This window comes from Balaenoptera ricei, chromosome 14, assembly GCF_028023285.1.
Source record: "Balaenoptera ricei isolate mBalRic1 chromosome 14, mBalRic1.hap2, whole genome shotgun sequence".
NCBI classification, from domain to species: Eukaryota; Metazoa; Chordata; class Mammalia; order Artiodactyla; family Balaenopteridae; genus Balaenoptera; species Balaenoptera ricei.
Genome location: NC_082652.1, coordinates 68,171,593 through 68,194,951, shown reverse-complemented (window position 1 = coordinate 68,194,951; position 23,359 = coordinate 68,171,593). Strand labels below are relative to the sequence as shown.

General features: G+C 38.6%; 1 protein-coding gene across 5 annotated transcripts in view; it reads left to right on the top strand.

Annotated features, from left to right (window-relative positions):
- Nucleotides 1-350: 350 nt before the first annotated feature.
- SMAD2 (SMAD family member 2) overlaps nucleotides 351-23,359 on the top strand; it is a 97,696-nt gene continuing 74,687 nt past the window's right edge. The window contains exons 1-2 of one of the 5 annotated variants that reach the window (XM_059894513.1): nucleotides 351-677; nucleotides 1,004-1,087. The gene's annotated coding sequence lies outside the window, so the exon portion shown is untranslated. Of the gene's footprint in view, nucleotides 733-881; nucleotides 1,088-23,359 lie in introns of those variants that run through there. The other 4 variants (XM_059894515.1, XM_059894514.1, XM_059894516.1 and 1 more) reach the window with 4 other exon arrangements.

Below are 23,359 nucleotides of genomic sequence, written 5' to 3'. Positions count from 1 at the left end.
GCTGGCGAGAGACCGGGAGGGAGATCAGGGCCGAGGTAGTGAGGGACGGGTGGTCGCTAGCGCAGCAGGTTACGTGCCTTCCCCTCCCCTTCCCAGAGCCTCTCGTGAGACCGCGCAGGAGACGAAGCCAACCCAAACCACGGGCATCACACCCTGCCTACTCCTTCACCGCCCCGCCGCCCGCCGGCCACGCCTCGCCTCACGCTCTACGGGGGAGGCGGGACCAATCAGCGAGCGACGTCTCCCTTCCGATTCGAGGCCCCCGACGCGCGGCTCACACCCCGAGCACCCCGTGCGCTGATTGGCTGCACGCGCCGCCGGTCCGGCCGGGAGGGCGGGGCGGCCGAAGGGAAAGGAGGTGGGGAGGTAGTGGCCCGCGACTCTCTGAGCTCCGCTCGTGTCCCGGCCTTTCCCGGGCGCTCGGCCTCCTTCTTTCCCTCCTCCGTTCTCCTCGTCTTTCGTACGCGCCGAGCGCTGCGCTCGGCCGGCGTGCCTCGCGCCCTAACGGGCGGCCGGGGGCGCCAATCAGCGGGCGGCAGGGTGCCAGCCCCGGGGCTGTGCCGGCGAATCGGCGGGGCTCGCGGCCCGGGGTGGGAGGCGGGTCTACCGCTCGGCCGCGGCGGCGGAGGAGCAACTCCCAGCCAGCAGCCAGCGAGCGCCGAGCGAGCCTCCCGGAGGTGGGTGCGCCGCGCCGCTGCGGCCGGCAGCGGAGGGCGCAGGGCGGAAGCGGAGGTGGGCCGGCGGGCGCAGCGGGGGAGGGCTCGGCCGTCCAGGCCGCCCGGGGTAGGGGCGAGGCGGGCGCGCGCCCGAGGGGAGGAGGGGCGGTGGCGGGACGCGCGTCCCCACCCCCTCCTTCCCGCGGGCGGCGGCCGGGCCCGCGCCCCCTCCTCGCGCGCCGGGGTCGACTGCCGGGCTCCGGCTGGGGGGCGGGGCGGGTGGCCTGGCGGCCGCGAGAGTGTTTTCAGTTCCGCCTCCAATCGCCCATTCCCCTCTCCCCTCCCAGCCCCTCATCCCATTCGGAAGAGGAAGGAACAAAAGGTCCCGGACCCCCGGCTCTGACGGGGCGGGACCCGGAGCCTCGGTCCAGGTAACGCCGCGGCGCCCGGCGGGCCCACGGGGCTGGGGTGTGTCAATGTGGGGCTCGGGTCGGTGAGGCTCGCCGCGTCACCTGGCCTCGGGGGCCAGGGGCTGGGGTGTGGCGAGGTCGGGGCCGCGGGGCGCCGGGCCCTCGGGGTGCGGGAGCGCAGGGCGGGGCAGCCGGAGGGACGGGGTCGGCAGCCGGAGGGACGGGGTTGGCGCCCGGAGCTGCTGCCCGCCCGCGGCCCGGGGCGGGGGCCGGCTGTGGCCCGTCCCCTGCGCCGCGAACACACTCGGTAGTTTGTGGTTGTGATTTGCAAAGCCCGGAGGGACAGAGCTCTGGTTTCGGGAGTTGTTGAGAAGCCGAGTTAGGAGCGTGCGATACTTTGCTTCCACTTTTTTTTTTTTTTTGGTGCTGTAACCTTTGTTAACCATTCTGGTCTCGGGGTTCAGAATCGCTTGAGTGTGCTCTCACACAAACACGCACACGGCTGATACTCTGTCCAGGTCCTTCTCTACTCGCTTGTGAAAGTTGCTCTGAGCGGAGCCTATTTGTTTTTATCACACGCCTTTAGAAAGCACGCTGATTGATTTCACGTATTTCAAACTTGGTTTTCAAATCTGCAACTTTGTTTTGTTCTCTCCTGGGGGATACTGCCCTTGGGTTGAGTACTTTTGTCTTTTACTTACTTAACCCTTTTGTGGTTATGGTTTCTTTTTGATCCTAAACAAAAGAAAGACAGTACTTAGGTTGGTTTTGTTATTTCTGTCTCCTGACCCTTTAAAAGCTAAATGCTACCGGTTTGTTGTCAACTAAACCTTTATTTAAAAAGAAAAAAATTACCAGGTAAAACGAAAATGAAGTAGCATTTTCCATCTAAGTCCTGGCATGTTTGTTACAGTTTGGAGTATCCTAAATTTTGGTGTTTTAAACTTTTAAAACGACGCAGGTAAAGTAATTGTCAATAAATAAGTGATCACGCAAACTCCATTTTTCCAAAAATGGTCCCTGAAATTTGAATTAATTTCCAGAACTCTGAATGATTAGTTCCTTTTCTTCTGATTTCATGTGAATTGAACCTTCACCACTGATTGTAAGGGTGCTTTCCTTGAGACTAATAAGATAATACATTTTCTATTATTCTGAAAATACATTAGCTATTTTTCTAGTTTTGATCCCCTTTAAAAAAAAAGTTTTCCTCACATACATGTGTCAGGTAAATAGTTAAATTAAATTTGGGAAGTTTTGATGTGAATAAATAAGCAAATATACACAGAGATGGGAGAAATAATGTAAAATGGATTTCATAAATGTATCATGGTTGGAGGATTTTTTTTTCATTTGCCTTAAAAAAAACCATACAGAGTATTGATAGAATTTTCTCCACCAAAAGGTCATTTAGAAAACATTTATATTAAATTCAGGAAGTAACACTGATTTTATTTTTAAAGTTCCTTTGTTTTTTTTTTTTTTTTTTGCCGTAAAATTAGCTGTGGTAGTAAGTAAGAATAGTTCAAGTCTATGGGCATATCTAAGGTGATTACCCACTTACACTCTTAATGTTAAAATTGAGTTTAAAGTAGTTCATTGGTCTGTTTTAATTAATGTAATGTGATTGGTAACATCCATTTCTGGACTTGTTTTAGTAAGAAATTGCTGTTAGAACTTGGTTTTTATACTTTGTAGCTATACTTTGTACAGTGATTTCACATTATAGGTGTTCAACAAAGTTTGGTTTTTCAGGGTTGTAAGTTAACCTGTGCCTAGTCATAAATGGTCAGATCGCTACACACACAATCTGTAAGGTTCATGAAATAAGAATCTTGTAAGAAACTGTGCAGAGTAATTTCCTGTTGTTTGTGGCTTGTCAGGCTTGGTGTGTGCTTTAACTCTCAAGTAGGAATTTGGGGATAGTTTTGTATATTTCAGCAGAAATTCTCTTTAGTAAGAACAAAGGTTGTTTCTACTTCAAGATGGCAAAAGGTCCCCTTTTCATTTTCATATTGTAGATATTACAAACATGTTGTTAAAATTTTGTTACCTCACATTGGGGGAAAATCCGTGAGTGAAAAATAGTTTAGTTACGTAACCTGCTGATCAAAGACCTATTGAATTTTTACATTTTGCAAATATTTTCAGCTTTGGCTTTTCTAAAGGTGTGAAAGCACTCCTTATTCTTGTTTGGTTTTGATTTTGTTGGTTTTGTACTTTAGGACTTCTAAGGCCTCGTTTTGTAGCAGCTTTTTTATACAGGTGTTTTTGTAATGCGTATAAAAGTCATATTTAGTGCAGTCTGGCAGATGGAGTCTCATTCTTATTCTTGGGACAAGAGTCATTTTTAGATGATGGTGAGGGGCATGTCTTTTGATGGGAGTAGAGGAGCCATTTTTATCTGTAAGAGGAAAGATGTTTTCCACTAAGTGTTGTAAAGGTATGTCAGAAAATGTGAAATAAAAAGATTTCAAAACCAGTTCAGGAGAGGTTATGCATTTATTCAACAACTAACTTGTATTTATTGAACAGGTAACATTTATTCATTTATTAAACAGTAAAACAGCCTTTTGCTGTGTGTCAGGCCCTGAACTAGGCAGTGAAGTAACAGGGAACAAGTGTATCCCTGTTCCTTAATGGGATTAGAAAAGTGGAAAATCTTCATATCTCCTTGTCCTGTCCTCCAGTGTTTAGAGTAGGAAAATCATGTTAATGTACAAATTCAGGACTGAGCCAATTCCTAAAGTATGCTTGCACGGCTTTCTTTTGAGTGTAGAGGACAGCACTAGGGAAGGTGTCACGTGTTAACTGATATTGTCACCGGGAACAGGTAGGGTATTTTTGGGGGGTGGGGGAACTTGTCACCATTTTTGCACAATCTCTACAAATTGAAGATATGACTAGTCTTTCAGAAATATATTTGTTGCTGAGCAGGTGAACACTTGTAGAGCTAAGCCTAATTTGGCCTTAGTTTGATTATCCATTGCCTTTTATAGAAACTGGTCAGGGAAAGAAAGCAAACCTGAATCGGTCAGGTTCTGATGAGAGTATGAGAAAGTATAAAAGCAATGAGCTAAACCGAGAAAAAGGATTGGGCTGCAATCTTGTGTAGTGGAAAGGCCCTGGGTTTTGGCGTCAGAGAGACCTAGGCGTACAGTCAGTTTCTCAGTCACTGTATTGGGCAAATTACTTAACTCCTGAGCCTTGGTTTTCTGATTGAAAATGGAGGTAATAACACCTACCTCTTAAGGTTATTACATACAAAGAGTAAATGATTGTGATGAAGGTACCTAAGAACAGTGCCTCAGACTAAGGGTCTTCTCAGAAGATCTTTGTTCTCTTCTGGTTGTAGCTTTCACTTGTTTTCTAATTCAGATGATTTTCCTACACTCTTCTCCTTGACCTATTATAAAATACATTTGAGAAACAGACACTTAGCGAAAAGGCCTAAGGTAGGCAAATTGTCCAAGTCCATACCTTTCAGTTCTAGTCATAGGAGAGCCATTGTGACCCTTAATTAGAACCTGTTGGCATTTATTTCAAATGTTTCTAACAAGCAAAGTTATCTTGCTTCTAAACCCACAGTAGATTAGAGACAAGTAGATTGTGGGTCATGTGGGAGGTTGAGGGGAGTCTGGGGGGGGGGTGGGGTAGGAGGATGGGGAACTGTTAGCCTACTGTCTATTTTAAGGAAACACAGATAACAGTCTGGTGAGGATAATGGAGATAATCTACAAGACACAAAAACGAATACTCAGAGCCTAGCTAGCATGTCTGGAACCATTCAGTGCAGGACCAGACCTGAAAACATAGTAATGAAAGTTCATCAATTAGATTAAATCATATTTGGGAAAATCTATTTAAAGAGAGCGGTAATCTCCATAATATACTTTAGATTGTCATTCAGGATGATTAACAAATGTTCTTAAAGGGGTAGAGCATGGTTCTAATGACTTTCTTTATGACAGATCCAAAGTACCTGCTCTGACCAAGGTGCTTTTCATTTGTTTTGCCATTCAGAGTGCCGTGATTCCAGACTGAAAAATCTTTCATGCTAGGCCAGTAGTAAAGAAAGGTGATCTAAAGGGTGTCGCACCCCTGGCCACACCTTTTCTTTGGAATAAGTCAGTTTTTTGTCAATCTGCAGGGGTGTCGTGTACAACTTTTCACTCAGGTTTTAGGATAAAGTATGCTAGAGATTTCTAGGACTGAACAAGTGTGGACAGTTGGCTTAGTCTGTCTGTTGAGGGCTTCGTGCTTCTTATATGTGACTTCTATCCAATATTAGCCTTGGTAATTTTTTTGGATCCTCCTTTCTATCTCAGGGTTACTTTCTAAACCATGTACTCCATCAAATATTAATTGGTCACCTTGTAATTTATAGCCTTAGCTATTTGGAAAAAAAAAAATGGACTTTTTTTTTTTAAACCAGTAGTACAAAAGTTATCCATCCTTTTTTGTTTAAAAATGCACAGTTTGAGGCTTATTGCTTATCTCTGATCAATTTTTAAAATTTATTTATTTCATTTTATTTATTTTTGGCTGTGTTAGGCCTTCTTTGCTGCGCACGGGCTTTCTCATGGGTTTAGTTGCTCCGCGGCATGTGGGAACTTCCCAGACCAGGGCTTGAACTTCACTGTGTTCCCTGCATTGGCAGGTGGATTCTTAACCATTGCCCCACCAGGGAAGCCCTCTCTGATCAATTTTGATCATTACTCCAGGTTGATATAATTGTGATGTGTTCAATTAGGACATATTTCAATGCTGATTATAGGTAAACATCTCAAGGATAGCTCTGAGCTTCAATTTCAGTAATTTCATGTAGGGAGAATGTAATTTTGCCAAGCCAGATGGATTTAGGCCCTGCCTCTGGTTTGGCTAGTTAGCCTGAAATATTAAGGTAGTTAAGGTAATTGTGGCTCACATATGTGCCTTACATTCTAGAGTGTGTACGCGTTCCTCTTAGATATGTGAGCCACACTGACAGGACAGATGCCTGGTAATTTAGATCTTTAAGTTTGTGCTTTTAAGAAAACAGAAATCCTGAAGTGATTCATTCTCATTAAAATTTGTGAGTTTACTGTCAACTTGTCACGAATTCTTCCAGATAGTTCTGTAATTTTCAAAATCTCAGAATTACTTTGGCCTCAAGACTAGAACAGTGGAAAGTGAGTGCAGACTTGAGTTTTGATCTGTTCAGTACACATGTCCAGTTTGCATCTGAAAACCTGTAGTGCCCTCCTGTGACCTCCCTTCTCTTTTGGCGGGAGGGCATAGCTTCAGGTTTAATGTATTCAGCTTGTGAGGAAGAATAACTGGGAGGAGCCACTGGAAGTTCATCAGATTTATTACCTTGAGTCTTTCAGTTCAAAAACTCGATCTGAGGAAGTAGCATAGTAAATCTGTGATCTTGTAGTTTGCCCGTTGAAGATAAAGTACATTTGCATATGCTGCTTCAGCTTTTCCAAAAATTCTATAAAGAGATAATGGTTATGGACTTGTAAATATTAAGGTAATGCTCCGTCTTAATCATCTTTCATTATAAAATGTGGGGCGGTGAATCTGGTTTTCAAAGTTCACAGAATAAACTCCTGATAAATGGTGCAACGGAAGCTGGGCCCATGGGCTTTCTTCCTTGATTTGAATGAACTATGGAAACTTTTTTGTTGACTAGAGGCGCTCTATCTATGGCAGTGAATGCAAATTTTTCATGTTTAGACCAACCTTTTACTTTGTAGACAGGTGGTTAGGCTGTAGTTCATGTAAGCCGGCCAATTAAACTTTTCTTTATAAAATGTTTTAAGTATCAGGAGGGTTCCGCTTTGGCCTGAGGTTTGTGCATTGGCCATTTTTGCTCTAAACCCGTTTTCAAACCTAATGCACACACATACCTGTATGCACACAGCAGCAGCCAGAGAGAAGGCTCCTACCAGCAACAGCAACAGCAACAGCATTATGCAGAATCTCAAAATGTAAGGAAAGCGACAGTTGCTGAAGCCCTGCCTGCTCAGTTTTCCTCTCATTCTTTGGCCCCCAGGAAGCCTTTGAAGCTCTAGAGGAGTAATAGATCGTAGAGAAGAAACTTTCTGTAGACCCACACCATTCAATATAGTAGACACCAGCCACATGTGGCTATTTAGCACTTGAAATATGGCTTCTGTGACTGAGGAAGTGAATGTTGAATTTAATTTTAATTAATTTTAATTTAATAGAAAGTTGTGTTGGGCAGTGCTACTCTAGCCTTTGCTTTAATTGCACTTTTACACACTGAGGACTTGTACCCAATTGATGGTGTAAGTTGTTGCTTTAGCAGAAGGTCAATACAGACTCTGGGAGTTTTAAGAGAAATTGGAGTACTGAATATTTGTGCTGATTTTAGTCTGGGCTTGTGTAGTCTCTTAATAGTTGGATCCTTTTTCACAGTCCAGGGATGATAAACTAGTATGTAATTTTATGTTTACAAGCTGAATATAGACCTATGGATTCCACACAACTCATTAAAGGTGAAAGGAATGTAACTCAAGTAAAGAACAGATAGACTCTCTTTATACAGCAGTCCCCATATAATGGGGACTTTCACTGAAGTAATGACCTGCTTTTAGGGTTAAATTCAAGCTCTAACATTACGTTTTAACAGTCCATAAACCTGAACACATGAATGTTTTCTCTTTGCTTTTAAAAGGCACATTACCCATCGCTCTCCATGGGGCCAACTTAGGTTTCCAATTGGCAGTCTTTCCTTACTAGCGTACAACTTTGGAAAAAAAGCATAGTTACAGTGAGAATTGAGAAATCTGGGTTTTTTTTGGTTGTTGTTCCTAAAACTAGTTTTTACTTTTTTTTTTTTTTTTTTAATGCTTTCTATTGTCGGGGTTTCTTTGACTAAAACAGTTGTAAAAATCCAGGTCATTAGTAAACATGTGATACATGTTTGAATGTGGATTGCCAAAAATCTAATAGTGATTTTATACTATTTCAGCAGGAACTTAGGTGTTCTTTATGAGGCAGCACCATCACATTTCAAGTATTTTATGTTGAAATATCTAACTTGATTTTCTTTTGAAATAAATATTTATATAGGTATTTGGAGAATATTTTGTATTTGCAATTTGAAGATATTTGAAATTTACATTTATTTTCTATACTTAATGACTTCCTTTGTTCTAAACTTGAACCTTGTGAAGTGTTTTTTGCCACTCTTTTTCATATCCGCCTTCCTGCTGCCCTTTTAGAAGTCATCACTGAATTCTGAACTGCCAAGTTTAGCAGTCTTTTCTCCATTATCATACTGCTTTCTTCAGTGTTTGCATCATTGACTATACTCTCTTTATCTAGATTTCTAAAAAATCACACAAAGAGACATAGATTAGGCCCATTCCTCCTGCTACAAATGTTGGATAAAATGTAAAACATTTTTGGTCATATATATATATATATATATATAGCTGATCTAGAGAGAGAGGGGTGGGAGGGAGAGAAAAGTCCCCAGGTACCAGAAACTTAGAAAGTCAGTTAGTGTCAAGGAAAAGCTGGCCTTGGGGAATTTATTAGATAATTCAGTAGCTGGGGCTGGGGTTGTAATGCCATTTGGGGAAAGGAGATAAAATTCTGGGAACTGTATACTAAAATATATATATCTATATCTCTGTTCCGATATCATTGAAACTTCTGTGGCCTCTGAGAAAAACAAGCCTCAAGCTTCTCTATGGAAAAACTAGAAAAACACTAGTTTGTAGTGTTTTTGTAGAGGGACTTAAATAGCACATGAAGGCCAAGCAGGGTAAATAAAAAGCAGACACTAGCTAGATGTAGAATAGTGGATTTTTTAAATAGGTGATACATTATTGTATTCAAATTCAAAATTCAAAATTCAAAAGATACAAAAGGATATACAGTGAAAAGTCTCTTTGCCAGCCTGTCCCTGCCAACCAGTTGCCTTTCCAAAGGCAAGTAACATTACTAGGTTTTCTTGTATTGCTCCAGAGATTTTATGCATATGTGAGCAACTTTGTGCATATATTACCTTTTAGTACAAAAACTGGTCCTGTATTTTGCTTAATAATGCATCTTGTAGATTATTCCGTGTCAGTACATAATGAATACTTTTTAACTTTTTCTTTTGGTTGCACAGTATTCTTCTGTATGGGTGTCTATATTTCATCAGTCCTCTTGTTGATGGACATTTATTTCCAGTCTTGTGGTATTAAAAATAGTGCTGTAATAAATGACTTTGTTGATACATCATTATACACATACATAGGATAGATTTCTAGAAGTAGGTCAGAGGATATCTACATTTGTATTATTTATTTTAGGGAATGTACTTTATTCATTTTTTGAATAGGTAGTAAGAGCACATGGTGCAAGATTCTAAAGGGACAAAATAGTAAATAATGAAAGTAACTCTCCCTCAGATCTCTTAACTCCTGCTACCCAGTTCCATGTCCTTCTAGAGCTGCTCTGTTCAATAGATAGCCACTAGCCACATGTGGCTCTTGAACAGTTGAGCTGTAGCTAGTCCAAATTGAGATGGGCTGCATTTGTAAAATACATACTAGATTTTTAATACTTAGTTAAAAAATAGAGTGTAAAATATCTCCATTTTTAATACTGATTACACATTGAAATAATATTTTAGAGATATAGTAGGGTATATTAATAAAATTATTAAATTATTAAAATGATTACTTTTAACTATTTTTACTTTTTTAATGTAGCTAATAGAAAATTTACAATTATATGTGTGGTTTGCATTCTATTTCCATTGAATGGCTCTGGCTTAAAGAAATTTCATATATATATAAACAAGTCTGAATGCATGAGAATTCCTCTTATCAGGCCGGGTTTTTTTTCCTTTGCATTATAATCTGTAGCATCAGAAATCTCGACGTTGGTTAAAACATACCAGGCGGTTCTTTCCTGTCACATTTACTCTCAACATTTACCATGATCATAGTGGGTCTCATCAGTGAAAGCCATGCTTCCATTGACTTTTACGATGTTTGTCTACTTTAGAGAGAAGGCTGATATTACTTTTTTTTTTTTTAATTAATTAGCTTATTTATCTTTGGCTGCGTTGGGTCTTCGTTGTTGTGCGTGGGCTTTCTCTAGTTGCGGCGAGCGGGGACTACTCTTTGTTGCGGTGCGCGGACTTCTCGTGTTACAGAACACGGGCTCTAGGTGCGCGGGCTTCAGTAGTTGCAGCGTGTGGGCTCATTAGTTGTGGCTTGCGGGCTCTAGAGTGCAGGCTCAGTAGTTGTGGAGCACGGGCTTAGTTGCTCCGCGGCATGTGGAATCTTCCCGGACCAGGGATTGAACCCGTGTCCCCTGCATTGGCAGGCAGATTCTTAACCACTCTGCCACCAGGGAAGTCCTCTGATATTACTTTTGCTACATGTTTTTGAACCTGCTCCAGTCTGCACTGGTTGCCTACACCTAGTACACAGCAGTTGTCCTCGGATCCCCCTTCACTGTCATTTTATGGGGTTCACTGTCATGGGGTTCACTGTCATTTTATGGGGTTCCTTAGCCTTTCTCCTTTGTTAGATCTCCTATTCTTTTGCTCTCCTTTCTTTTGATGAAACATATCCTTCAGGACTTCCTTTGAGAGAGAGTGTGTGTGGAAAATATTTGGAGATGTTACATGTCTGAAAATACCTTTATTCGATCCTGGGTGGGTAATAGAATTCTAGGTTAAAAATAATTGTTTTTTAGAATCATGAGGGCATTGCTCTGTTGACTTCACTTAGTGTTACTGTTGCAAAAATCAAATCCATTCTGATTCTTTTCTGTATGACCTTTCAAAAAATTTATCCCTGGAGACTTTTGGCTCTTCTTAGCATTCAGAAGTTTCATAGCCACCAACCTTGATGTGGATGTGTTTCATCCATTGTTCTGGGGTCTTGATGGGCCTTTTCAATCTGGAAACTCCCATCGAAAGATTTCTTGATTTATTTGATATATTTCTTGATTTCTTTGACTGATAATCCCCGCCCCCCCCAGTCATCTCTGTTGTCTTTCTGGAAGTTCTGTTTGGACATTGGACCTCCGGAACTGGCCTTCTAATTTTCTTCATTTTTCTCCACTATTTTTCATCTTTCTTCTTGTTCTGCTTTCTGGGAGATTTCCTATACTGTATCTTCCCACACTTCTGTTGTCCCCCCGCCACCACCCCCCCCCTCCGTTTCTGCTATCAAGTCATCCAAGAGCTCTTCTTTTACACTTTGAATGTTCCCTTTGTAAAGTATGTTTCCTTTGTAAAACATGCTGCTCTTGCTTCAGGGTTGCTATATCCTCTCTTGTTTCTCTGGGTATAATGATGATTTTGAGGATGTTTTCTTTCTCTGTATAGTCTCAAACTTATTGAAAGTTGCATTTTTCTGTTTTTGCTTGCATTTTTCCTCACATAAACCAAGTAATCATTGATTAAGAAGGTGGGGTCTAAAAAGCCAATTGGAAACTAAGCATGTGGGTCTTCTTTCAGTTTCACTGTAGAGTGATCTGAGTGGACCGTTTGTTGGTAAACTCTCAATATTAGTATCTGTATGTTTTTCCTCCTGGGTTGGTCAGGTAACCTGGAGAGGAGTCTTGATCTGACTAAATGGGTAAAGGTCTGGCTGTTAGTATCTTGGGAGCCAGAACTCAGTGGAGGAAGGGGTTGGGGAGTGTCTGCTTTTGGCATGCTTATGTTCATTTACCCCCTCTCTTCTCCTAATGGGACCCAGGCCATCTCCTAGCACAGGTAGACTGTTTTACTCTCTGCCAAGAATAAACGTTTAGTCTTCTGGAGAGGGAGAGGAGCAGTTACCCAGTGGCATAGAGTGGGGAAGTGGAGCTAAGTATCTGATTGCTTCTCAAATATCCCTCACCCAATCCTGCCTATTTTATCTCCTTCCTCCTTCTGGCCCTCAGTTCCTGCTATGACTGGTGGTGTCTGCTACTTAGCCTTTTGAGAATTCTGCTGTGTAGATCAGGATGTTTCTCCACAGGTAGCCTAGAGTTAGTAAGTAGTCTCTGATCTGTTCACAGTTATTACTCATCCATCCATTTTCCAGTTATCAAAATTTTGCTTGTTTTTGTCTTACTCTTCTCCCTATCTTCATGAAATTGACTTTTCTTTTTTATTTTTAAATTCCTTTATTGTGTGTTGAGTTTGTTTTTGTTTGCTGTCTTCACCTGCAACCCACTGATTAAAGTTTTCCATTAAAAATTTTTAAGGATAACCCTCTGAAAGAATTGGAATAGAATGTATAACTCCAAATCAGTGGGGATGAGGTGGTGGAAATAAAGAATATGTGATCATTCAACTAGAAGGCAGGAAAGGAGAAAAAAGAAGCAAAGAAATTGCTTACGAATTAGAAAACAAAATAAGATGATAGAAAATAAGCTTAAATGTCTCCATAAACCAATGCATAATTTCAGATTAAGCTTGCTGGTTAATGGAGAATGAAAAATTAAAAATTAACTAAATGCTTTTTATTAGTAGATACACTTGAAACTATGATGACACAGTTTTAAAGTAAAGGAAAAAGATGCAAAAAGATGTACTAGGCATAAACTCCATTTGGGCTGCTGTAACAGAATTCCGTAGACCGGGTGCCTTATAAACAATAGAAATCTATTTCTCACAATTCTGGAGGTTGGGAATTCCAAGTTCAAGGTGCCAGCAGATTTGGTGTCAGGTGAGGGCTCACTTCCTACTTCATAGACAGCTGTCTTTGCTGTAACCTCGTATGGCAGAAGGGGGCAAGGGAATTCCCTGGGGTCTCTTTTATAAGGGCATTAATCCCATTCATGAGGGCTGCACTCTCATGATCTAATCACTTCCCAAAGGCCCCACCCCCAGATATGATCACAGTGGGAATTAGGTTTCAACATGTGAATTTGGGTGCAGGGCAGGGCAGGTGTGGTAGGGACAGTCTATAGTGGTCTATACGGTAACATTAGCAGAATTACAAGGATAAGTCAACAAATGTGTAATAATCATTGTAGGAGATTTTAACATAACCTCACAGTAATATAAGAAAAGATAGGTAAAAAATAAGGTTATACAGCACTGGAAATGTGCAGTTAGCAAGCATGCAACAATTACAATTATATTCTTTTCCGGTACATATGGAATTATACAAAACTTGGTTATGTACTAGACCTCAGAGCAAATGTTGACAAATTACTAAGAATTTGTACCTTAAAAATCATGTCCTTGGATCCTAGTGCAGTTAAGTTAGAAACATAACAGGAGGATAGCAACAACAGCTCCCAAATCCATAGTTGTATGCTGAAAAAACATACTTCTAAATTTAAGAGCAACTCATAAAAATTAGAAAATGTTTAGGATGATGAAAATACTGTCAAAACAAAACAAAACAGCAAAAGTTCATTTGTCTATCTGGGAAACTTACAACCTTAAATGTGTATTAAAGAAGTAAGGATGTTTACTTAGTAAAGAAAAATAAGTTAACTATACAATGTAATGAGTTAGAAAAAGGAAGGAAATAAAGTTGAGAAATATTAATAGGGGAAAAATAGATATAACTGGAACAACTAAACCTAAGGTGCTAAGTTGAAAAGACTAAGTTTGATAGAGGAGGAAAAGAAGGCACAAATGTGTTAGAAATGAAAAAGGGATAGGACTGCGGCCAAATTGAGATTTCAAAACTAAGAACACTGAGCAGCTTTTTGCTTTCAGATTGGAAAACAGGTAGAATGGAAATTTCTAGCAAAATAAATTACCAAAATTGGCTTAAGAATAAGAAACTTGATTAAACTTGATTAGATTATAATGTTAAAATTTAAATTCATAGTTAGATATTACACCAAAATGAAATTAAATAAAAATCCCCAAGCAACCCAAACCCCAAGTGAAAATTCCAGATGGGCAAGTTCTATAAAACTTATGAAGAACCAGTAATTCCAGTGTTATACAAAATGTCATAGAAAAATCATTTTGCTAGGCAACTGTAATCTTGATACCCTCCCAGCCATCGAGACAAGTGTAGTACCAGAAGGGAAACATGTAGGCTACATCTCACTAATGAACATGGCAATAAAATTTTAGGTAAAAATGTTAGTATTTGCTCAAAACAAAAAAAACGCTGTGACTATTTAGGGTTTGTCTCAGGAATGTAAAAATGATTAAACATTAGAAAACCTGTAAATGAAATTCATCACATTAACACATCAAAAGAGAAAAGCCGTATGATAATCTCAGTGGGTGAAGGAAAGCATATGATAAAATTCAGTACTTATTCTTGACAAAAATTCTTAGAAAACTAGGAATCAGGGAACTTGCCTAATTTGAGTAAATGGTGTTGGTTTAAAAAAATAGAAGTGTACCTATGGCATGATTCCAACTATATGAATTTCCAGAACAGGTAAAATTACTTTGATAGAAATCATGGGTGTGAAGGGTAGATTGACTCAAAAGGGATCCAAGGAATCTTTTTGAGATGATGAAAATATTCTGTATCTTGACTGGGATGGTGGTTATATGGACGTATATATTTACCAGGACTCACTGAATTATATGTTTAACATCTGTGCATTTTATTGTATGTAAGCTGTGCCTCAATAAAGTTGACTTTAAAAAGAATACAGTTGACTCTTGAACTGCATGGGTTTGAACTGTCTGTGCCAGTCCACTTCTATGTGGATTTTTTTTTTCAATAACTGTGTACTACACTATTCATGGTTGGTTGAATCTTCACATGCAGAACTGATACAGAGGGCTAACTGTAAAGTTATATGCGAATTTTTGACTGCATGGGGCGTCAGCACCTCTAACCTCCTCATTGTTCAAGGGTCAACTGTATATAAAAACCAGTGCATTACTATATGCCAGCAAGAAACAAAATCTAAATTTTAAAAAGCCACCCTTTAAAATGGCAACACAAACTACAGAATACCTAGGAAAAAATAAAAACACGTGGGACCTTAATGGAAAAAATTATAAGACCCATATAATATTCAATTAGAAGAAGATATACTTGTGTTTATGAATAGAAGACAGTATCGTGTCAGTTTTCCTTCACTTATTTATAAATTGTGTCATTCCAATTAAAATCACAGGTGAAAGAGAATTCACTTTATCAGATTTCAAGACATATTGTGTAGCTTTAATGGTTAAGACATGATGGTATTTGTCTCAGATATAGACTAATGGAAGGAAAGAAAAAAAGCCTAGAAACACAAATAGCATTTGTAATCACTAGGGAAAAGATTCAGTATATGGTGCTGGTGTACTTGATTATTTCTGTTGAGAAGGGGAAGATGCCTACCTCACACCATACACACAAAAAAATTACAAGTGTGAAAAGCAAAACTTTACACTTTGACTTTTAAAAGGTGACAGCATATGGAAGGATCTTTAAGAAGGTACAAATATATACGTATGATTTAAAATACTGATAAATTTGAGCACATTAAAGTAAACTACTTAAGTATAAAAAAGGCCATCAAAAGTCACTTGCTAGGTGAAGATACATGTGATATGTGTAATTAACAAAAGATTATTATCCAGAATATATAAATAATTCCTGTAAATTAAGAAAAAGATGGTGAATGTGAACAAATGATTCAAAGGAATAGGATCCTGAAAAGTCAGTAAATATGAAAATATTCTCAAACTTCTTAGTAGTTGGGGAAGTGCTAAACATCGACAGCCCTCTGTGTTGCACCCCATCCTTTTGACAAAAGTTTGAGAGACCAAATAATGTGTTAGTGATACTGGGTAAAATAGGAACTCATATTTCCCTGGTGGGAATGACAATTAGTATAACCATGTTGATAGTATTTGGTAAAGTTGTATATGTGCATGTCCTACTATGCAGCATTTCAACTCCTTGGTATCCTAAGGCAGTGGTTTTCATATGTTTTTTTACAAACCTATGGTGGGAAATATGTTTTACATGAGACACAGACAATTAAAATTTTTGAAATAATTGAATATGCTCTGTTTTCTACTGTATTCTGTTTTCTATTTTTTTTCTTTTCTGTTCTTCTAAAAAAGATACTTCTCAGGATCAACTAAGTTGATTCATATTCATTAATGGTTCACAACCCTCAATTTAGAGAAATGGCAGAGGATAACATATGGTAAAATGTCTCTCTTAAGAATGTATGTGTGTGTGTGTGAGTGTGAGGTTGCAGTGTAAAATTGTATTTCTCGCTGTGGGGCTTCATTTTTGATCAAGAAGTTCAAAAGTTTCTGTCCTTAAAGAGCTCTCATATATGAATGAGAAGATATATGCCAGACTACTCATGGCAGCTTGTGAGAGTGGAAAATTGGAAACTAAAAGGAGACTAGACAGTGAACTGTGATAGAGTCATGTAATGGAGTGGTATATGACAGCTAAATGAATGCATTAGAGTTGAGGATTATATATTTATAATATATGCTGTATTATAACTATCAGCATGGATAGTTATAATAGTGAAAAAAGCAAAGTTACATGAGCAGTGTTTAAAAGTTTGACACACATTTATAAAATGTGCAAAACTTTATTGTATGGATACCATATGTATCAAAACCCTTTAATGACCATGGGGGAAAGTCAAGATAGTGACTCTCTGAGAAACAAGAGGGAGGAGAGTGGGATCATAAAGGTGTTCATAGGAGACTTCAGCTATATCCATCTATCATGTCTTATTTCTTATATCTGATCAAATACTGCAAAATGCTGAGAGTTGACAGAGCTGGATGGGAGATCCAAGGGTGTTTCAATATATTGATTTTTTTGTATGACTGAAATATTTATTTATTTTTTTTAATAAACGTTCCAGCCACAGTAAAACCCAAGATGGAGGAATAAGCAAATTTAATGAGATGTGCAGAAAATTAGACAACTTATTGATGGGTATTAAGTCCAAAATAAATGCAAATATCTCATTTTCATACACAGGAATACTCAATATCATAAATTAATATAAATTCATCAGACTTCCAAAGTGCTGTAGGGTTTTGGTGGAATTTGACAAGCTCAAATTAAAATAACTAACATAAATTTGAAAAATGAGGGAGGGCTCACCTTGTAGGTATCAAAACTTGCTTGAAAGCAGTAGTAGTAGTAATAGTGTAGATATGAACAAGCATACCAATGAACAGAATATAAAGTCCACAATCAGACATTTATTTATAGGGATTTGGTATGTGACAGGAGTGGCATTTTGAATTAGTAAAGAAAAGATAAGCTGTTTAATAAATGGTGCTGATAAAATAGGCTGTCCTTACAGGAGATATTTAGATTGCCATCTCAACCCTTAAAAAGAAATTCCTGATAAGTTAAACACCTAAATGTGAAAGGCAAATCTAAAATATCTACAAGAATATCTAGAGGGGGCAATATCTTTATAAAGTCAGGGTATTTCTTTGTGTCTCAGATTCCTCACTGGTAAATAATAGTACCCACTCCACTGGATTCTTATGAGAATTTAATGAGTTAATGCTTACCAGACTATTACACTAACATGTCATTGAGTAAGCACTCAATAAATTATTTCCTACTGTATTTGGGTGCAGAAAGGGATTGTTTTAAAAAGCAAAGTTGTGTCATAAAAGATTTTAGATTAAAATATAAATTTGTATATACTAAAAGACAATGTAAGAAAATGAAAACATTCTAAGGATTTGGAGATTTTTTTTGTAATACATATTCAGTGATAGGGTTTATATCAGAATAAAAACAGTACGCAAAGAACAGCAAGTTGAAGACTCTGCAAAGAAAATGAACCGTAGTTTAATAAGACATGTAGAGAATGCTATTTGCAAAACTATTTTACAATTATTAATAACTTGAAGGTTTTATTTGCTAGTTCAGGATAATCAGACCTCTTACTTAACTGAAACTTTCCGGTGAGTAATCTTGGAATCCCAATTTTACTAAGGTATCACTTGATAAGCTTTCTTACCTAGCTGTAAAGATAGTCTTCCTATTCTGTTGAAACTTGCATTGTGTAAGTATCAGTTATAGCTGGAATTACGAACAGAGTTAGTATCTGAACTTATTTTTCAATTCTTGCAGATGTTGGGAAAACATTTCTAACTTTAGTAGAGAGCTTGCTGCCACACTATTGAAGGAAATCTGTATATTATGTAAATGACTCACATCTTGATAACTTGATCATAAATCTAATTTTCTTATTTTCTTACTCCATTTTGTCTTCAACTTGGAACATGGAGAAATCGATACCTTGTAAAAAACCTAAACTCAGTCTGTTTACATTTCAAAACTATTGGCTAAATATGATACCTTAGCTATTTAAAATGCTCAACTAATTAAAGTGTATTATCAGCATTACTGAAAAGTATTTTATTGCATAATTGAAAAATTCTCCAGGGATAATTAGCCAGGAGTCAGCGAGCCATGATTACTAAAACATGACAAGTTAAGGCTGGTAACTTTAAATGAACACATAGTTCCAAAGTGGTCATAACTGCTCTTCTAAGACATGGGACATTGAAATCATGTGGCAATACTAGGTCATGAGGTTATTCAGATGACCCAGAATAGGCGTAAACTTTTCATGTTTTCATTTCCATGAAGAAAAAAATTTTTAAGATTTTATAGAAAGTTTTCAGATCCCCAAGAATACATCTTAACTCACAAGAAACATTTCGCCTAATAGAAGTCTAACAGAGAACCTGTTTACTCAGATTCTTCCTAACACTGGGAATCCCTTTCATTTTTGCTGCATATATAAAAGTTTAATTTTTATTCATTTTCCTAGGCTGAATTCTCATGGGTGGATTAATTAAACTAAAGTTATAGGCACTTTTAGATAGAGTCTTGTTATATTTGCTTGTTCTGTCAGTTTTTCGCAAGGAACAGGGATCCCTCGTGTAATGCAGGAAGAGTTTTGTTTTAAGGATAAAATCGGTGTGGGGCTGAAACAGCGCCCGGCGGAGCCCTCAGAATCCAAGCCTTCTCCACAGGACTAGCTCTGCCTTGCTTGGGCGTGCTCTCTTGCCCTGACTACCCTCTCTCCTGAGCCTCTGCTGTATTTTCTGCTGCTCCCTGGTTATGTGATGAACACAGTTACTTACGTAAAGCCATGTATTAATACTGACCTTGTAACCTTAGCCTTCAGATTTGCTTCTGTTTCTGTGTTCTGAATAGGGATTAGTGCATCATTCCACACTGCTCAGTTACATTGGTTAGTGGCTGTTATCCTCGAATCCTCCTTTTCCCTAAACTGTCCACATCCACTTGGCCAATAACATATGTGAATTGTTTCTGAAATCACTGAAGTAATACTAACATTAGCACTAACTTGTCTTCATTTTTTTAAACTGGGCTGCCTCACTCTCCCCTCTCTCCTACCACGTTGCTTCCTTGTACTCTGAGTTCTTGTAGTACCTACATTTTTTTTGATAACTCCTAAAACGTTTCCTGTCTCTTGAAAACCTGCTGAACTTTCTGCCTGGTATTCTCTCTCTCTTTCTCTTTCTCTATTCGCACTTCTGCTGTGTGTTGCTTTTGTGATACCTCTCCCTTCCAAAGGTTGAATTAATAAGCATGTTCTCTGTGCTTGGATAAGACTGTCACATGGTATTGAGGTTTATATAGCTGGCTCCACTAGAGCGTGCTTTGTGACACAGAGTAGGAATTCAGCAGAGGTCAAAGGTAGCCAAATACAGCTTTTGCTGCCTGGTAGTTGCAAATGTCTACTTTGGTGGATTATTACATGTGTTTGATGTAGTTTTGTGTGTTTGCTTTATTTTGTCAAGTTGTAGTTTCATATACTATAGTATTTTTAAATTATAGTATTCACTATAGTGTACTATAATATATGGCATTTTTATATATACTTATTTATGTGTGTTATTATAGCATCTCCCACTCTAGACAGCTTAATGGTGCTACCTACTGTCAAGTTCTCGTTGCTGTTCTTTACTTACCTTACAGTTCCTAACTGGGCAAACCTCACTTTCCCACCATTTCTGCTGTATTGCTAAAGAAAGTCACATAATCCTGCTTTTTGGCTCCTTTCAGATTTTTAGCATCTAAACCACAGTTGGGCTATCAGGGGTGCCAGGGCAGCATTGTTATGTGGAATTCCAGAGATGTCCCTATAAAAGGGTTACCATGGCCAAATAAATTTGTGAAATTTGGCATGCTATATTACCTTGTGGGAGACCCTTGGGACAGTCTCCTGAATTGCGGTTGGGACCTGTTAATTGTTTTTCCCTTTTGAGGGGAATGAATATGATTATTAATTAGGTTGTGACCATTATTTTCTAGCAAACTGTACCAAGGCCTAAGTATCTTCAGTTTGGAAGACTATTTTTGAGAATGGTCTTTTGAGAATTCAAAGTCCTTTTTTGAGAATTACACGAACTTTTTTTTTTTTTTTACGTAAATGTATACCTCTATTGCAGCAACCTTGCCACGGTTGCCCCAGATAAGTTTGTGATTGGATGTCATTTGGGCTCTCACTGTTTGTTCTCAAATAATAAAAAAAATCCCTCCCACATCCCCAGCCCTGTTCTCCAACATATACCTAGATGTGCTTGCAGAGGCTCACCTCCAAGCTGTGGGCAGACACTTGTTGGCTTACTTAACATCTTTGGTCAATTGCCACCTCCTCCCTTCTGAAACTTACAGTATGCGTTGGCATATTGAAGGTCTGATAAGTTCTTAAATAAAGAAGTCCATTTAACTTTGCTTGTTTGAAACTTCTTAGTGTATTTGTTTAGATCCTTTTTAATTTTTTTGAATTGTAATTTACATTGGTAAATGCCCAAACTTTAAATTTTCAGTTCTGTGAGTTTTGATAATTGTGTACTCACATGTAATTACTTCTCAAAATAAGATAGAAAACAGTCGTATCACCCCAGAAAGGTATTTGTGCCTCGGACCAGGCATTTCTCTGTGTGTCCCTCCCCTTTCCTGAGACAGTCATTTGACTTCTGTCACTGTATTAGTTTCCCCAGTTGTTGCAAGTCATAAGTGGAATCAGTATATATTTTGAGTGTCTTTTTCCCAGCATGATTTTTTTTTTAACATCTTTATTGGAGTATAATTGCTTTACAATGGTGTGTTAGTTTCTGCTGTATAACAAAGTGAATCAGCCATACCTATACATATATCCCCATATCTCCTCCCTCTTGCGTCTCCCTCCCTCCCACTCTCCCTATCCCACCCCTCTAGGTGGTCACAAAGCACCGACCAGCATGATACTTTTGAGATTCGTCCATGTTGTGAAGTGTATAAGTAGCTCACTCATTTTTGTTCCTGAGCAGTATTCCATTGTATGAATATACCACAGTTGTTTGTTTTATTTTTTTCAGTTTTCCTGAGATTTGGGCTCTTTCCAGTTTGGGCCCATTATGAGTATGGCTACTATGAACATTCTTGTATAAGTCTTTTTGTGAACTTAAGTTTTCATTTTTCTTGAATATGTCTAGGAGTGGAATTGTGATATAGGGTAGATGTATGTTTAACTTTTTAGGAACTTGCCTATTTTCCAAAGGCACTGTACCATTCATTTTATGCTCACATCAACAGGGTATGAGCATTTCCAGTTGCTACATATGTCAGGCTGAATAATGGTCCCCAAAGACATCCAGGTCCTAGTCCCCAGAACCAGTGAATATTATTTATATGGCAAAAGGGACTTTCCAGATGTGGTTAAGGATCTTGAGATGGGGAGATTATTGTGTAATATCTGGGTGAGCCCAAAATGTAACCACAAGTGTCCTTATAAGAGGGCAGATAGAGGGAGGTTTGACCTGAGATGGAGAAGGCAGTATGACAGTGCAAGCAGAGATTGGAGTGATGTGCTTTGAAGATGGAGGAATGGGGCATAAGCCAAGGAATATGGGAGGCCACTAAAAGCTGAAAAAGGCAAGGAAGCAAATTCTCCTGTCAGACCCTCTGGAAGGAAACAGTCCTGAGTATACTTTGACTTTCTTTAATTCATTGAAACTCATTTTGGTAAATCTGTGGTGGTTTAAAGCACTGAGTTTGTGATAATTTGTTACAACAGCAATAGGAAACTAATATATTCTACATCTTCACCAACATTTGACAGTGTCAGAATATTTTTAAACCATTCTAGATGGTGTGAAATGCATTGTGGTTTTAATTTGCATTTTCCTGAAGATTGTTGATATTAAACACCTCCTAATGTGCTTATTGGCCATTCCTGTATCCTCTTTCATGCAATATCTGTAATTTGTCTTTTGCCTATTTTTTAAAAAATGGAGTTCACTTTTTTCTTTGACTTGCAGTTCTTTATGTATTCTGTATAGTAGCCCTTTATCTCAAATATTTATAGCAAATATTTTTTCTCTAGTCTGTGACTTACTCGTTCTTTAATGGTGTCTTTTGGTAAGCAGGCATTTAAGTTTTGATGAGGTTTGTGTTATTTATATTTCTTTTGTGGTTAGTGCTTTTTATGTCTTAAGGACATAAAAGTATTTTGAGTTTTCCTCTAAGAGTTAAGATTTTGCTTTCCTATTGAGGATGGTATAAGATAGTGCTTGAGGCTTACTATTTTCCATATTTTTGAAAAGCTGTCGAAAAAATGTTGAAAATAGATTGACTTGGCGCCTTGGTAGAAAATGAGTTGACTGTATATGTATGGGTCTATTTCTGGACACTCTTCTATTTCACTATCTTTTTCTCATGCCCACTCTATACTCTTGATTACTAAGGTTTTTTCAGTTGAGTCTTGAAATAAGGTGGTATAAGTCCTCAAAAATCCTTTTTCTTTTTTCAAGATTGGTTTTATTATTCTAGATCTCTTTTGTTTCCATAGGAATTTTAGCATCAGCATATCAGTTTCTTTTTTAAAAATCCTGCTGGAATTTCAACAGGGATTACATTTATATATCAAACTGGGAAGAATGGACATTTAAATAATATTGAGTCTTCTAGTCTATGAACATGGTCTCTCTTCATTTCAGTCTTCTTTCATTTACTTTAGCAATATTTTGCAGTTCTTAGTATAGAGGTCTTGAGTATCTTTCTTCAGATTGACCTATAGGTTTTTTTGTTGTTGTTGCAGTTTTAACTGGTATTTCTTTAAATTTCATTTTCCATTTGTTCTTTGCTTGTATGTAGAGATACGCTTAATTTTGTATGTTGACCTTCTATCATGAAACCTTGCGAAATTCACTTCCTAATCTTACTAGTGTTTTTGTAGGTTCTGTGCAGTTTCCAATGGAGACAGTCATATCACCAGAGAATATACTTCTTTCTTTCCAGTCTTTATGCCTTTTATTTCTTTCTTGCCTTATTGTGCTGGCTGGAACATTCAGTGTGTTATTGAATAGAAATGGTGACGGTG